Source organism: Canis lupus, chromosome 16 (assembly GCF_011100685.1).
Source record: "Canis lupus familiaris isolate Mischka breed German Shepherd chromosome 16, alternate assembly UU_Cfam_GSD_1.0, whole genome shotgun sequence".
Taxonomy (NCBI): Eukaryota; Metazoa; Chordata; class Mammalia; order Carnivora; family Canidae; genus Canis; species Canis lupus.
The window spans coordinates 54,054,449-54,067,761 of NC_049237.1; the positions used below are offsets into that span (position 1 = coordinate 54,054,449).

Genomic DNA, 13,313 nt, shown 5'->3' on the forward strand with positions numbered 1-13,313 from the left:
AGGCAGGGAGGAGGGAGAGTGGAAAGGAATTTTAAATTATCAAAGAAAGGTCCAGCCCAAACCATGTTAATAAAAACAAGACTTTACAGCAAAGTTGCCAGATATTCCAATGGATTCAAAGCATTTTTAATTCTCAACAGTACACAAGATGCTTTTCCTGCGATAAGTTTCTCCTTCACAAATACAGACAATACAGACGTGGATGGGTTTTATAGGCAGCTCTCTGCTACCACGTAGGTCTTTATGTCTCTTATTGAAAACAGGGCTCGCTATTCGTGCATTTAAGAAGTTGTAGGTTTTAGACCAGACTCTATTTTCTTTTAAACAATGTTTAGGAAAACTTAAAGGGGGACAGAATCAATTCATTATTCTGATTTGACACAAGTCATCCTGCTCAGATAAAGGAGAAAAAGACAAGCTCAGTGAATCTCCTCAGACTGAAGAAGAAAAAATTAACAGTTATCTAAGTAGGCAGTCAAGTTTGTGATTGGGAATTGTGTCAAGGGCAGTACTGGTATTTGTAAGCGCATTGTGGGTTTGACCATTCATGCAACATATTAGTTCTCTCTCACCACGGAAGTGATTACCAGAACCTGAGCAGCTTACAACAATACCCACTGACCAACTTGCATTCCTACAGGTCACAAGTCCAGAGGGACCAACGACTCTGCTAGGGGCTAACAGGCCACCTTGGTGGTGTTGGCCAGCCTGGACTCCATCTGGAGGTTCTGGGCAAGAGTCTGCCTCCAATCTCCTTCACCTTGTTGGCACAATTCAGTTCCTCCTACAGGCCACTTCCAGGTCCTGGCCTCAGGGACTCTCCATCTCATCCGCAGTTAACTCTCCTCACGAAGAATCCCTCCGACGCTTAAGGTTACTCTTTAACCACATGAAGTAATTTAATAAGGCTCAGCTGGTCTGGAAATGATCAGGATGGGTGTTACTTATTTTAAGGTAAAATTATCAGTAATTCTCACACCTGCAAAATCCCCTTTGCCATATAAGGTAACATAATCAAGGGAGGAAAACCGGTGGAAGGAGGTCTTTGGGATCATCTTAGAATTTTGCCTACAACACCTCACCAACATCAATGGAACCGCATTGTTAAAATGGCAAAAAATAGAATAAAAATAAGAAATCCACTAATTTGCCTCCATCCCTCCTTATTTAGATGGCTAATTTCAACTGTTAGGAACTCTGACCTTCAGTGGGGAGTCTGAGTTTCAGAGTCACAGTGAATTTAGACTTCCACTGCTGCCCTAACCAACTCTGTGATGACACACCTATCCATTCATCAAGTTCTACATTTGGAAAGGAAAAGAAAATCATACGCATTTCATAGGGGGTTTGTGAAAATTAAATGGGCTAATAAATGTTAAAAAATCTAATTCTATGCTTTATACAGAGTGGGCACTGCAAAGAAATCCCCAAGCTCTATTTATCTTTTTTCCATGAAATTTCAGGTGGGTTATAAGCTATCACCTTAGGTGCTCAGCATCTTTTCTCAATACCCTCTTACAAAGCATCCACATGGGCCCACTTTTTGCAATACTCAACCTAAGACAGAGCGATAAGCCACCAGCAGATGAGCATTGAGAATTAACCCTGGGTATACCAATATTTATGGAGTTGGACTATACCAGTTCATATCAATGTATATTAAGTGGGAGAATTTGGTACATATAAGAAAAAAATAATAAACTTCTGGCACATTTGATTTCAAGTGTGATGCCAATAAGGTCTGGAAAAGTGCTATTAATTTTATAACAATTCTATTTTTAAGGAAATTGTAAGTTAGCATTAATCACATCTCTTTCTCTATTAACTTATAAAGTTCCTAATACCTCTATTTGTCATGGTTCAGAAAATTCCAATGATTTAAACAAGTTTATTTATGCCTACTTTGCAGATGAAATTTGAGAATAACTTAAATAGATCCTCCAGAATTGTTAAATAAATTCATGGCAGGATTAGGAAAATTCTAGAATAATTATCTCCTAAGGCAGAGCAAGCCCCAAGTCCAATACCAAGCCATGGATAATGCTACCTTCACTGTCTCTCCCACATCTTCTAAATGTTTCTACTTCCAAATGCATAAAGATCGCTTAGTGAAATGAGCACAAACCACCTCCAAACAGCAAGTTAACCCAGGTCATGGTTTCATTTGTTAAGAGCTGAGAATTGCTTGCCAATCCCAAGAGCATACTTGATGGGTTCAGAAATATCATATCCCCAAGCTTTCTTAAATTCCTGTTCTTCTGTACAGAGCATCCTAGAAAAATCACCCACTTTACAATCAGTTGTTGGTAATAACTGAGGAATGGACATGGAAAGTCAGAGACTTGAAGGAAAACAGATGTTTCCAGAGGTTTTTTTTCCACTAATACAAAAAAAAAAAAAAAAAAAACAAGAAAAAACAGAAAAACTTCCCCTGCTTAAGTACATTTTCTCCAAAAATAAAAGTGAAAAAAATCTGCATTTCTTCTGTAAATGGATTTAAAAGCACCAAGTATCAAAACTACCACAAAAGTAATTACACTAGACCAGACCAGAAAGTTGGCATTTTTTATCGACTCATCTGCAACTATTCCAGAAATTTGGAAGCACAGGACTGGTTTCTATCATTGGAGCTTGGAAAGTGGGAAAAAAAAAAAAAAAAAAAAAAAAGCTAAAAGAATTTTGGAAATACACTACTGAGGAGAAATCTAAAATTTTGCTCGATAATTAAGATTTTAAGAATTCTTTGGAAATGTTCTAACTTTTGGAAATGAAATCAAAAATTAGAATTACAATTTTTAATAAACCAATGGCCATTTAAAGACTGAGGGTCATACCCTTAACTTTAAAATTAGCCAACAAGAGGTCAATGGAAGTTGTTTTCCTGTTTGTATTACCTCGCCCAAATTGTCTTTGATGCTTGGTCACTTCTTTTAACTGACCAGTGTATTCCCAGTAAAAGAACTCGAGCTACCTCACATTCCTTTTGGACTGAGAGCTGTATTTCAAATGCCAAATCACTAATAAAGTACCAGCCACAGAAGTGTTTTGTCAATTAAAAAGTTAATACGGAAGTTTTACCAGTTCTTAAAACTAGTTTATATGACCAAGACTTTATTTAAGGAATACCTAGTATACAGAAACCAATTCATTTGTAAGTAAGGGGTTTTTATAGGGTCTACAGAGAAACATGCAGTTCTTTCATTCAGGAAGGATATAGTACACCCAGACATTATTTATTGTTTTTCTTCTTTATCCTTGGTAAAGCCAGCTTGATTCTCAAATTAGTTTGTGTTCATGATCAAGTATCTTTTATTCCTATAAAATACCTGAGCATTCCTTTATCCAGCCTTTTCATTCCCTTGATGTAACCAATTCAAATTAAGCACCGTAAGCAGAGTAATATTCCTAAAACACTGCTTGGACTACATTACCTGCCATAGCATTTACAATGTTGCCTCCTAGATCACAAGCAGAATTCTCCTCCTGGGTTTCAAAGTATTCCACCAAAATCCCAGTAGCAGTTTTCCACTACTATCCAGATGCCAATAACTCTGCACTGGAGCCTCACGCCCCCAAAATACCCAATATCCCTTCCCTTTTCTCAACACTATACTTTCTTGGTGCCCATCCCCTTTTAGCTGGTCCCATTCCTGTTCACTTTACTGATATTTTATCTCTACGAGTCATGGAATATTTCCTACAAAAACCGGGTTGCAAGGAATATAACTTCATCGAACATTCAGGAAATAACAAGTACATTTCAAACTCATGCTGAATCTATCACCAACTACTCTTCGTCAACATTTTGATGTAATATTCTTGAGAAACTTTATTTTGTTATGGTACGTACTTTAAAAGTGATATCCTACTGTTCATAGCATCTCACCAGCTCTATTTTCATTAGTGACTACATTACAGACATTCTAATATCTTTTCACACCTCATCCCTCTATTATTCGTCTGAAGCTGTGCGTCGCTCAGCACCTAACAGAGTTGTACCTTGCTGCACTCAACACAGTGTGACATGCACACAGGCACACAGGGCAACACACAATCAGTAATGTATTGCAACTTTTGCCTACTTACAATGATTGGAATAAAAATAAATTCGCTGATGCTTAGTGACTTTTCAGTCAAATTTTATATAACATTTTGTTTCGCATAAGAAAAACAAGTTGTCACATAAATGTATCTAGTATGTTTATATTACAGAAGTATAAATGCACAAGCATTTGTTAAGGTAAATTGAGTCAGAAAAGATTCTAAAAAGGTAGAAGGTTCCAGAGAGATACGTTTCTGTAAAGCAGATACTGATAATATCTTTAAAATGATCCTTATAACAAACAAAAAGAAGTGGGAGCAAGACGATAAAGCAACAGTATTGATACATGGAAAAAATTTTTGAAAAACTCATGTGTCTCAAACCTGAATAATGAATGGATCCGTGTAAAGCATATGGGAATTTCTTCTGGAAATGAAGCTGCATCTGTGGATTCATGGTCTCTGATTTAGAGATTAAGAAACTGATTTTAAAATGCTGTTTTACAAAGCTGGAACTCGACAGAAGCATCTGGCATGCTCTTGCCACTAGCTTTTGGTGGAGCAACAATTATGCACATTGTGATTAAGTTACCTTAAGCCTGATAGAACTGTAGGATTCTAGCTCAACTGGAGAATGGAAGTAACCTCTCCATTGCACGGGCACCAGGCGATGACAAAACAAATCGTATTTTCAAGGGTGACCCCAAGAAGTACCCTAATTTAAACTGAAGATGAACATAGGCAAGTAGTAATTACATTCCTATGAATAAATAATATAAATTTTCTTACTTTTTTTGTTTTTTACTCCTCTGCTTTCATTTACCAATTTCCTCAAACTCTTCAGTCACTCTCTGACCCCTAGTATTTGTCTATTTAAATCACAAGGAAACCCTTGTTTGGGGGGCAGGGGTGAAGAATGTAGATTCATTCAAGAAATAGTTTATTACGAATTTGTAGACATTCACACTCTTTGCTTTCCCTTAGGTTTCCACTTTGACATTACTAGATAATATAAAATGCTAATATAATAGTTTAAGAAAGCTGCATATATAGCAAAGTCAATGAAATTACTCCCAAAGTTATGTCATAATAATTAATACAAAATAGTTTAATAGGGTTCTCAGTCACTACAGAAGTTATGAAATGGATTCTCAATAGTCCTGGTCATCCAGGTTTTCGCCTATGTCCTCTTCTAGGAGTTTTATAGTTTACATTTGGTTCTGTGACCCATTTTGAGTTAATCTTTGTAAGGTACAAGGTCCTTGTCTACATTTTCTTGCATGTGGATGTCCACTTGTTCTAGCACCATTTGTGGAAGACACTTCTTTTGCCCTATTGTTTTACCTTTGTCCCTTTGTCAAAGACCAATTGACTATACTTATGGGGTCTATTTCTGGGCCCTCTATTGTGCTCATCTATTCATTTTTTTCATCAGTACCACATTGTCTTGATGACTATAGCTTTATAGGAAGTCTCAATTCAAGCAGTGTCAGTGTTCTAATTCTCTTTTAATATTGTGTTGGCTATTCTGGGTCTTTTCGATCTCATACAAATCTTAGAATCAGATTATTGATAACGACATAATAACTCTCTAGAGTTTTGATTGGGGTTATATTGAATCTATGGATCAAGTTAAGAAGGACTTACCTCTTGGAAATATTGAATCTTTCTTTCCTGGACCATGAAATATCTATCACTTAGTTCTTTGATTTCATTCATTAGGGTTTTATAGTGTTCTCCAAAGGGATCTTATACATTTTTAATTAGATTTATACTTCATTTCATTTTCATAGTATTTCATTATTCATGGTATTTCATAGTATTTTCATATTTCAAGTATTTCATTTTCTGGTTGCTAATATAAATGGTATTTTGTTCTTAATCTCAAATTCCACTACATATTGCTACATATACAGGAAGCAATGGACTTTTACACCTTCACCTGTATCCTGCAACCTACTATGGTCACTTACTAGTTCCAGAAGCTGATTCTTTCAGATTTCCTACTTAGGCAATCATGTCATCTGTGAGCAGTTTTCTCTTGTCCTTCCCAATTTACTTACCTTTTTTCCTTGTCCTGTCTTATTGCATTAGCTAAGGCTTCCTATGCAATGTTGAAATGGAGTGTTAAGAGGGGACATTCTTGCCCTCTTCCTCATCTAGGTGAGGAAAGCTTTGAGTTTCTTGCCATCAAGTATGATGTTAGTTGTAGGTTTTTTGCAGATGTTCTTTATCAAATTTAGGAAATTATTCCTTTATTCCTAGTTTACAATAGGTTACTTTTTAAGCATTTTTTTTAAGTTATCAGAGTCTTCACAAGCAATCAACTTGAATTTGCAAAATACTAAGATGATCCACCAAAACCTTTTATTTATACAAATCATGAAGCCAAGGGAATTTTAGGTCACTTCTGAAAATGATAGTCATATAATATGTTTTCATTTATATTCAGTGCAACTACATTTTTCTGAAGTCTTCAAATTATATAAAATAACATCAAAGTACCTATACACTGATTTTTCATCAGAATTTTGGAATGTTACACATGTGCTTCATTGAAGAAAACAGTGACCCCTGATGAAAATATTCTTCTCATTCAGTCAGCAAATATTCATTGGATGTTCACTTTGTTTCAGAAACTGCTATCCCTAAGTCAGATGTTTAGTCAATCTTCCAAAATCTTTAACTGCTGTAAAATACACATAAGATTTACCATTTTAGTCATTTCTAAATGTACACAGGTCAAGAGTGCCAAGGATATTCACACTATTGTGCAAGGAATCTCCAAAGTTTTTTCATCTTGCAGGACGGGAACTTTACATTTATTAAACAACGACTTCCTATATCCCCTTCTCCCAACCCCCAGCATCCAACTTTTACCCTGTTTCTACAGATTCAACTGTTCTAGATACCTTATATAAGTAGAATCATACAATATTTGTCTCCCTGTGACTGGCTATGTTGCACTTAGCATAATACCCTCCAGTTTCATCCATCTTGTAGTACATGTCAGAGTTTCCTTCCTTTGTAAGTCTGAATAATATTCCATTGTAGCTAAATTCCATATTTTGTGTATCCCTTAATCTGTCAATGGATACTTTGCTTGCTTCTACTTGGTGGCTGTTGTGAATAATGCTGCTATAAGCATTGGTGTACATATTTCTTTTGAGAGGTTGCTTCCAGTTCCTATTTATTTATTTATTGAGAGAAAGAGTACAAGCATGGGGGGCAGGTGTGTGTGTGTGTGTGTGTGTGTGTGTGTGTGTATGCAGTGGGAAGGCCAGGGTGGAGAGAGAGATAATGTTGACCAGGTTCCATGCCCAGAGCGGAGCCCCACATAGGGCTTAATCTCACAACCCTGAGATCATGACCTGAGCCAAAATCAAGAGTCAGATGCTTAACCGGCTGAGCTACCCAGGCACCCTGCAATTCCTTTTGACATATATCCAGAAGTGGAATTTCTGGATCAAACAGTAATTGTATTTTTAACTTTTTGAGGAATTGTCATACTATTTTCCAGTGGTTTCACCATTGTACATTCCCACCAACAGTACACAAGGTTTGAATTTCTCCACATCCTAATACCTGTTATTTTGTTGAGAGTAGCCATCCATATAGTGTGAGGTAATATTTCATTGTTATAGTAATTTGCATCTTTCGAAGGATCAGTGATGTTGGACATCTCATGTGCTTGTTGGCAATTTGTAAATCATTTTTTGGAGAAATATTTCTCTAAGTCCTTTAGCCATTTTTAATTTGGGCTATTTTGTTAAGTTGTAGAACTTATATATTCTGGATATTAACTGCTTATCAGCTGCATTATTTGTAAATAATTTCTCCCAGTTGGATGTGTTATGGACTAAAGTATGTCCTCCCAAAAGTCACATGTTGCAATCCTAACTTGTAGGTCCTCATAATGTGACCATATTTAGATATATGACAGGTGTCATTTTAGAAGAGGAGATCTGGACACAGATGAAAGACATTTGAAGTCACAGAGAGGAGGCAGCCATATGAAGCTACAGGGAGGGGCCATAGAAGACATCAAACCTGTAAACACCTTGATCTTGGACTTCTAACCCATAAGATTATGAAAAAATAGATTTCCATTGTTTAAGTGATCCGGTCAATGGTACTTTGTTACAGCAGCCCCAGCAAACTAACACACTATAGGTTCCCTGTTCACTCTTTACTCTGTCATTGGTGTCCTTTGAGGCACAGATTGCAAAAATAATTTTGCATTAAGCATATAGGATTAACTTATAGTACATTATTTGGAAAGTATACCATGTTCATTATTTCTTTTGAATAAGAGGTCTCCATAATTAGGCATACCTAATTTTGATTCCTAGTTTTGCCATATATAATCAATGTGGTCTTGGGCAAGTTTTTTTAACCAAAGTGCCTCAGATTCTCAATTTAAAAAATGGGAATAAGCTTTTCTTCATAACCACTGTGGACATTAAAATAATGCATGTGTCATTGACATGAATTTCATTCCATTTATTTAGTACTGCAAAAAAAATATTTTTCTATATGATTTTATCTTTTGAGGCAATATGTGTCTGATGACAAAAATAAAGGTTGGCCAACTATGGAGGAATTCAGTCATGGCAGACTTCAATTTCAACTAAGTAACATCTTAGATGTGAGGAATTTACATAACATCTTGGCATTGGGAGAGGTCACCTGTTCCCAGATATTGACATCTGTTCACACTGAAACCTCTGAATTACTATGTTTTTCAATCCTTGGACATGGTCAACCAAACACACTGACATGTGCCAAATGCCTGTCTTCCTGGTATTCTCCGGTTGCTAGTCAGTGTGATTTACATCTTCTTTGACTTTGACCCTGCAGGACCTTATTTCCAGCCAACCTTATCCTTTTTTTTGTTTGTTTTTTTGTTTTTTTTTGAATTTTGAGAAACACAGAGATGATGAATTTGATGAAACACAGAGGAAATGAATTTTATCAAGCCTTTTTTGTCTCAATGAGTTATGTTGCCATTTTCAAACTTATTACTGCAACAGAGAGGTACAAGTCAGGAAAACTCACATTATGCTTGTTCACTTTCTTGAAACTTTAGCTTCATCTCTGCTTCCAATTTTCTCACTCAAGGCTAAGCCTAATCTGGACATGAGGTGAGGGGCATGAGTGGTTCTTATATAGATACACTCAAGGTGCGTTTCTCTTCTTTTTTTTTTTTTAATTTATTATTTAACAGAAAGAGAGTGTGTGTGCATGCATGCACAAGTGGAAGGAGGGGGCAGAGGGAGAGAGGGAATCTCCACACTTAGTGTGTGGAGTCTGACATGGGGCTTGATCTCAGGATCCTGAGATCATGACCTAAGCCAAAATCGAATCAGAGGCTTAACCAACTGAGTCACCCAGGTGCCCCAATGTGCATTTCCTCCATCTTCAATTTATCTTCCTTTTTGTAGCCCATGGAATCTCAATTATGATCTCAGTGATCAGAGGAAAAAAAAAAAAAAAACAGCTACAACCTAGCTCTTCCTGTAGGTTGTTTATTGTTTAGGTGGGGAACCTTGGCTCTTACTATTCAACAAATACATATTAAACCTCACTACTAGGTATTTACCCAAAGAACACAAAAATGCTGATTTGAAAGGATATACACATCGACAATAGCCAAACTTTGGAGGAGGGGGGGGGGGAGTGGGGGATGGGTTAATCACGTGATGAGTACCAAGGCGGGCACTGTGATGAGCACCAGGTGTTGTAAGTGATGAATCACTAATTCTACTTTCTACTCCTGAAAATAATTTCACACTGTATGTTAACCTAGTTGGAATTTAAATAACAACTTGGAGGAAAAAAAAAAACTCAAGAAAAGTTTTTTCCTCAATGACATGTGGTTTACCTTAAAGTTCAAAAGTCTATTTTAAAACAACAAAAACTCTTCAGATTGCTTGTATTACTACTGTAAGAACCCTACCCCAAGGGCAATAAGTATAGATCACCGCACACGCCCTGCTTCTTGAATTTGAGAAGTGGGTGGGGAAAGGAGACAGGGAGCTGGAAATGCCAGAAGCCAGTAACACATTTGTCTTTATAATTTTATTCAACCACACGTGTCAAGTACTCACAATGGTGCCAACTGGACAAAAGGCACTGATTTGTTTTAAATCTCTAGGAGATTAGCAGCAGAGTGTGCCTTATCCAGTTTACCCGGACCCTGAAGCAAAAAGCTTAACTTCATGGCGAACCGTCTCAGGCAACTGGAAGAGACACAACTAAGACACGGGTTCCCTGATACATTCCTGTTTTCTTTCCAGAATGTGATGTGACCTCAGGCCGTTGGATAAGAGAGATCACTTGTTCTTCATATGAGCCAAGGCAGTCGTTCATAAACCTACTTTTAAATGAAAATTCAACAGGGCTAAGATACAAATATCACTTTAAGGTATTTTGTTATAGGCTTTTCCCTAATACTCTATCAATTTTTAAGTGTATTTCTCTGCCATTGAAAAATGAACGCACAAGACCATGAAAGCTCAGTGTTTAGGTGTTTAGGTAGGCTATGGAGGAGTAATGCTTTGGGAACCTTTTTGCTCTTTTATACCCAGCTTTTTTTTTTTTAAGATTTTATTTATTTATTCATGAGAGACACAGAGAGAGAGGCAGAGACACAGGCAGAGGGAGAAGCAGGCTCCCTGCAGGGAGCCCAGTTTGAGACTCGATTCCAGGACCCTGGGATCAGGACCTGAGCCAAAGGCAGACGCTCAACTACTGAGCCACCCAGGTGCCCTTTGCACACATTTTATACATATTTCTATGTAACTCCATCTGCTTAGGAAACAGGACCTGAACAAGATCTAAGTTTGGTAAGTGTGTGACAGTGAAAGAGAAAGTATGCACTCATGAATGCCCCCAAATTAAGTTTCAGTTTAAGGAATAAAATAGAGAAACTGCAATAATACTGTTTGCTAGACAAAATTGGGGCCAAGTTTTAGGCATTTTATTAGCTCAGTAGAGTTTTCTGAAAACACCTTTAAAGGGCTCCCCACCAAAATATAATAAATGAGAATGATAACTAGATTTTCCGCAGACTCATCTCAATTTTTATAGAAAAGAAAGGAAGGGATCCCTGTGTGGCTTGGTGGTTTGGCGTCTGCCTTCGGCCCAGGGCGTGATCCTGGAGACCCGGGATCAAGTCCCACATCGGGCTCCCTGCATGGAGCCTGCTTCTCCCTCTGCCTGTGTCTCTGCCTCTGTCTCCGTGTGTCTCTCATGAATAAATAAATTAAATCTTAAAAAAAAAAAAAAAAGAGAGAGAGAGAGAGAGAGAGAGAGAGAGGAATATGCAGTTCAATTTAGGCAAAGTAGGTGGCAAAAAATTTCAAATTTCCAACTACTCATAAATGTGATCAGTGTATATAATATACAATTAATTTGCCTAAGGAAGGACAAAAAAAAAAAATGTCAGTGATGGAAAAAAAAAAGAAAGAGAGAATTTAATGATGAATTTTTGCCTAAGAAAACCCACCCAACTCATCTTTTTTTCTTTTCTTTGCTGTTACTAGAATGAGTTCTTATTCTGTCAAAAAAAGAAAAAAAAAAAAAGGAAAAACCCTCAAGGTACTAAATATTTTCTTTTGTGTTTAATATAACATCATGGATAAGCACTCCATACACATACAAATTAATAATTGTTTTATTTTAGCTCTGGTTACATTAAAATTTCCAGTAATAAAAGATATTCTGAGATTACCAGTTTGAGAGCATCCATGAGCAAGTATTATCTTGAATCCTGAGAAAATAATGTATCAGACATGTCAAATATTCCATAACAGCTTGGGAAACCACAACATTACATTTTATCCAAAACCACCTTTTAAAGAAAGGCTTCAAATGAACTTTGGAAACATGCTGATGATTCAGGAAGAAATGGGTCTTGTTAAACCCCAGTGGATTTGCCAAATATATGAGCAGCCATTTTGTTCTGTTTCATCTCATGTGGCTTTGCTCAATTTTTTAGAGGAACAAAAAATTAGAACTTTGGACTTCTTTTATATGTAATAGTGATTTTAGGTATATGTAGTGTGACTATTGAGATTTCAATTTGTTTTGGAGACAGTTCAAACAAATTTGAAATTTTTAATTTTTCTTTCTTTGTTGGCCAAAGGTACTATAGCTGTGAATGCAACTTTGGGAAGAGAAGAGGGCAACTGGCTTTCTTGCCTTCTTGAGGAGGCCTGAACTGGCCCCAGCACCCAATAGGTAGCTCACAAAATTGCTAGAAGTGGAAATCCAGTATTGACTCTAAGCCTCCAACACCGTGATGCCTCAGAACAGACGTATGAGTTACACAGCTACAATCACTGCCACCAAACTTCAGATACATTGAGTTTACTCTCAAATGAAATGAGTTTGCTGCCTCCCTCCAATGTGCCAATGTCAAATTTATATCAGAATCATGACTATATAACGTTTACCCTGAAAGCCAAATGCCTCTCTCCCAAACCCTATCCTTATTCCCACAAGCAAAATGGAGTGTGTATGAACCTGTTTGCTTAAGATCTTCAGTTCCTCTGTAAAGTCTCATGCAGGTCATGCCTGTGATTGTGCTAATAAGTTTGAGAAAGAAAAAAACTTAAGACTAGAACTACCTTATGATCTGACAATCACACTACTGGATATTTATGCAAAAATATACACAAGCACTAATTCAAAGGGATATATGCACCTCTCTGTTTATTGCAGCATTATTCACAATAGCCAAACTATGGAAGTGGCCCAAGTGTCCATCCATAGATGAATGGATAAAAATGACATGATATATATAGGGGTGTGTGTGTGTGTGTGTGTGTGTGTGTATGTGTGTATGACGGAATATTATTCAGCTACAAAATGGAATGAAATCTTGCCATCTGCAACAGTATGAATGGAGCTAGAGTATAATGCTAACTGAAATTAAAAAAAAAAAAAGAGAGAGAGAGAGAGAGGAATATACCAGAGAAGAAAAATACCATATGACTTCACTCATGTGGAATTTAAGAAACAAAGCAAGCAAAGAGAGAAAAAGAGAGAGAGAGAGAGAGAGAGAGAGAGAAACAAACCAAGAAACAGAGCCTTCATTACAAAGAACAAATTAGTGGTTACTGGGGGGGTTTGGGATGGGGAGATAGAGGATGGAGATTAAAGCGTGCACTCACAATAATGAGCACCAAGTAATGTACAGAATTGTTGAGTCACTATATTGTACACCTGAAATTAATATAACACTGCATGTTAACTCTACTAGAATT

General features: G+C 36.9%; 1 long non-coding RNA gene across 1 annotated transcript in view; it reads left to right on the forward strand.

Annotated features, from left to right (window-relative positions):
- The window catches only part of LOC106559853, a 38,273-nt gene that overhangs the window by 14,018 nt on the left and 10,942 nt on the right, over positions 1 to 13,313 (forward strand). Inside the window, exon 7 of the long non-coding RNA XR_005371679.1 lies at positions 10,341 to 10,468. This is a non-coding gene — a long non-coding RNA (uncharacterized LOC106559853). The remainder of the gene's footprint in view (positions 1 to 10,340; positions 10,469 to 13,313) is intronic.